We start from the raw sequence: 4,302 nt of genomic DNA, 5'->3' as shown, positions 1-4,302 counted from the left end.
CATAAAAACAAAAACAAAAACCCAAGATGACTCTCTCGGTTCCAGTTCTGCCTCCCCCTCTTCCAAACCACCCTTATTTACTAAAGTTTGGTGAGATGGACGTTATAACTACAATCTCCACCATATGGCGATTTGCTAATTAACTTTGACATAATTTCGACTCAGAAAATAAACTTGTTGCAGAAAGGTAGTAGTTCGGCGTATAATCCAAATAATCAATAATACAAACTATAAAATGGCCTCGGAAAAGACTGAAACTTTAATTGACAAAAGGCATGCACACGGTAAATCTAAAGGTCATGTTTCAGGCGACGAATGGAGGCTGTGTGATTGGAATGCTAGGGGGGTAAATTATCTCAAGGTAAAAGAATAACACGAAACTATGGACGTGAGGAAACTAGATGTTTTATGTGTGTCTGAAACAAAGAAAAAGGGATGCGAAAGTAGAGATATATAAAACGGCGTGTTGAATTGCGGATTTGAAAAATGGTCAGTAGTAGATAGTGAATCACATGGTAGGCAAGGAGTAGGTCTGATTTTGAATGAAAGAGCGAAGCAGCATCTCGGAGATCATGATTTCGTATCCGCCAGACTACTGTGGGCTAGAATAAGAGTAGGAATCAGAAGACTATTTATCATAGCATTCTACGCGCCAGTTGATACTGATCCCCGAGAAATAAAAGACGTCTTCTGGAATACTTTAAATGACACAATAAATATTTGCGAACATGGGGAAATAATAATTCTACTGGGAGACATGAACGGATGGGTGGGCATCCCAAATCAGGATACAGAAAGAGTACTAGGTAATTTTGGGAATCCAAGAACAAACTATAACGGAGATAAATTAGTTGGCCTATGCTTAAAAAGGGGTCTATTTATTACAAATACTTGGTTTAGGCATAAAATGATCCGCATGTGCACCTGGTATAAAGGAAATAGTCACATTATAATTGTCTTTCTTGTTACAGATGAAAGAATTAGAGAGTTAGTCAAAAATGCAAGGGTCATGAGAGGTCCTGAATGCAATACTGGTAATTAGCTTCTGATCTCAAAAATTACCTTTGGTCGGGGATGGAAAAAAAAATAGAACCAAGAAAACAAAACAAACGCGAATCAAAATTGAGAACCTACAGAAACCGGATGTGCGAATAAATTACCAAAAAAGTTAATCGAAAGCATAGATAGGGCAACATGGGAGTAGCTTATAAAAAAAAAAGATATAGAGGGCGCATGGAGAATGTTTTGGGACATCATTGCTAGGTGTGCGGTCGAAGTGTGTGGTACCGCGGTTCTAGAAAGAATGTCTGGTGATGCGTGGTGGAATGATGAAGACGTATAAATGATAACAGACACAAAAAGAGAATACTCAAACGACTAACCAAGAAAAGTAAAGATAAAATTAGAGCAGAAGAATAGAAGAAAATACAAAACGACTTTGAAGGAAGCAAGAACCTGCTTTATAAAAAAAATGAGGGGAAATAAATGTACAGGATTTGTCAACATTAGAAATAGCAATGGGGAAATGCTATATAATGCAGACGGAATACTAGACGCTTTCAGAGACTATTTTGAGAGACGATTCGGAGGTAAAAATATGGGGCGTCACAACTGCGATGTAGAACACGATTCGGTAGAAAACTCAATTGAGAAAGTCTGTGTCACTGAGGTTAGGGATATAATTGAGAACTTGAAAAACGGTAAGGCTGCCGGGATAGACGGTATTAACGCTGAAATGCTTAAACGCGGTGACAAGTGCATACCACATAGACTGTGCGAATTGAGAAATTTATTTTTGGAGATGGGAGACGTCCCAGACGATTGGAAAAAAGCGATTATCGTACCAATATACAAAAGACAGGGGGATAAAAGCGACTGCAATAATTACAAAGGGATGAGCTTATTAAGTACCATAAATAAAGTATACTCAAAAATATTTATTTGTAGGGTAATGAAAATAACAGAAGTAAAGATTTGGGAAGTCCAAAGTGGGTTTATGCCAGGAAACTCATGTACGGATCGAATATTTAGCACCAGGCAAATTACAGAAAAAGTGTGAGAGTAGGAAAAGAAAAAGGTTTTTGTGCATTTGTTGACCTAGAAAAAGCTTTTGACAAGGTAGATAGAAGATAAAAGATAGAAGATAGAAGATAGAAGTCCTGAAAGAGTATGGAGTCACTGGATAACTCCTACAATCTATACAATCAATATACGGGTAGCAGAGCGAGTATAAGGGTAAACGCGAATCTGAGTGACTGTTTCGATACTATTCAAGGACTTAGACAAGGATGCGTTATGTCTTCATGGTTATTTATATTATTTATGGACAAGTGCTTAAGAATGGCTCTTTTCAACGAAGAGGGTGTGGATCTCGAAACAGCAAGGGTACGTAGGTTAGCGTTTGGAGATGATAAGATTGTTATGGCAGAGTCAATCGAAACCTTACAAAGAATGTTGAATAAACTGAGTGCAAACATGAAGAACATGGGTCGCAAAATTTACGCAAATAAAGCAAAAACTATGATGTTCGAAGGAAAGGGTGCGAAAACACTATGCAATATTGTATTAAATGATGAGAGAATTGAACAAGTTGAGAAGTTCGCGTACCTTGGTAGCTTATTTACTAGGGACGGGAAGATAAATGAGGAATTAGATAGACGCATAGACGAAGGTAAGAAAGTTATTGGTAGAGCAGGGCCCCTTATCAAAAGTAAAAATAAATCAAATAAAGCTAAAATGGCAATACATAACTCTATATTTGTGCCGACTGTACTATACGGTAGCGAGAGATGGACCTGTCAAGAAAAAGATGAGATTAAAGTTAATGCAAATGACACGAGATTCTTGCACATAATATGTGGGAAAACCCTGATGGACAAAGTAAGTAACGAGATAATTCTAAAAGAATGTGGTGCAGAAGAGACGCTAGTAGATACATGGAAAAGAAGTCGGTTAAGATGGTTCGGACATGTTAGAGAATGCCAAATGAACGAATAAGGAAACAAGCGTATCAAGTTGAATTAAATGGCAGCGTGCCCGGAGGTAGACCACGGAAAGAATGGTGAGAATGTGTGAATGAGACCTTAGTTAGAAGAAATATAAGAGGACGCAGAAACACGAGAGTCTGAATGAAAAAATGCATGGACGTAAAAGAAGCCAAAGAAGTATGCCAGGACAGAAAAGTGTGACGGCAAATAATTAATAAAAAGAATGTCAATAGAGTGAATGACGCCTGAAACAAAAGACCTAGGACATTGTTGGACCCAAGTGGGGAACCTTACCGAACGACTTTGTGAGGATCTTCACTTGGGGTGATGGCTAGAAAGATTGATCAGCACCCTGGATCGGACCAGTGTTGCGGAACAAACGTGTTATATGCATATATAACACGAGAATTCTGGATCAATCTAAACATTTTCTATCCCTTCCTCAAATTGCTCCTTTCCGCACCGATTGAGTCATGCCTACCCCGAAAGGGAAATGGCTTAATGGTGTAATAATAATAATATTCACAAATTTCATGTCTTACTATAGTACCTTAATGGTACCCTGTAAGTATTACCTCACTTTCTGTTTAGACATGAAAATCCCCCCTTCTGTCAAATCCTGGCTACGCCACTGCATTACCTAAATATCTAGCTGCTTTAAAGAATTTTTCAATCTATAAATTATGTAAATAATTTATTTCGATAATTTTTAGATGAAAAAATGTAGCTAATACAGCTAGATATTTAGGTAATGTAGCTAAGAATCTAGTTAACACATTTATATTTTCTTTGAAGACAAGACCCAGCTGCACAGTAAATCTCCGAGAGATTTTACATAGATCACGTAACCATTCTTCATGCTTACGTGTTTACTATGAGATTATTACTTTAGAATACGTTTCCTAAGCGGCACTTATGTAGGCGAATAGATTCAGAAATATTACAAAATTCTAGCCTCGTTAAAGAGCTATTACAGAAGTATGAATTGCGATACAGAATATAAACTGATTTTGGAAGTTACAAATTGCAGATGAAAGCTCAAAGTAGGGACCGGAGGTAGAGGCATCTCGTTTACCTTATGATCAAGGGAAGGAAGGGGAGGGTACGTGAACCGATTATTGGCTCCTCTCGAGTTCGTTATACACACGACTTCGTATAAGGACCTATCCATATCTATGGAGGCGAAGATATAAAGGATCACTTGCTGATAGCTTATCATCAAAATCCGGTCTCTGGCATTGACGGGAAATCAATATGGGATGGGGGTTGCTTGCCTAAAGCACTCTCGAGTTACTTCGATATCATTACAGGAAGT

The 4,302-nt window shown here is 37.9% G+C and overlaps 1 protein-coding gene across 2 annotated transcripts in view; it reads left to right on the top strand.

Annotated features, from left to right (window-relative positions):
• Nucleotides 1-4,302, top strand: part of LOC117171853 — a 261,588-nt gene that overhangs the window by 195,895 nt on the left and 61,391 nt on the right. The gene's annotated exons all lie outside the window — the stretch shown is intronic.

The sequence above is a fragment of the Belonocnema kinseyi genome, chromosome 4 (genome assembly GCF_010883055.1).
Source record: "Belonocnema kinseyi isolate 2016_QV_RU_SX_M_011 chromosome 4, B_treatae_v1, whole genome shotgun sequence".
NCBI lineage: Eukaryota > Metazoa > Arthropoda > Insecta > Hymenoptera > Cynipidae > Belonocnema > Belonocnema kinseyi.
Note: the sequence above shows the minus strand (reverse complement) of the source record. Positions and strands in the feature narration are given on the sequence as shown.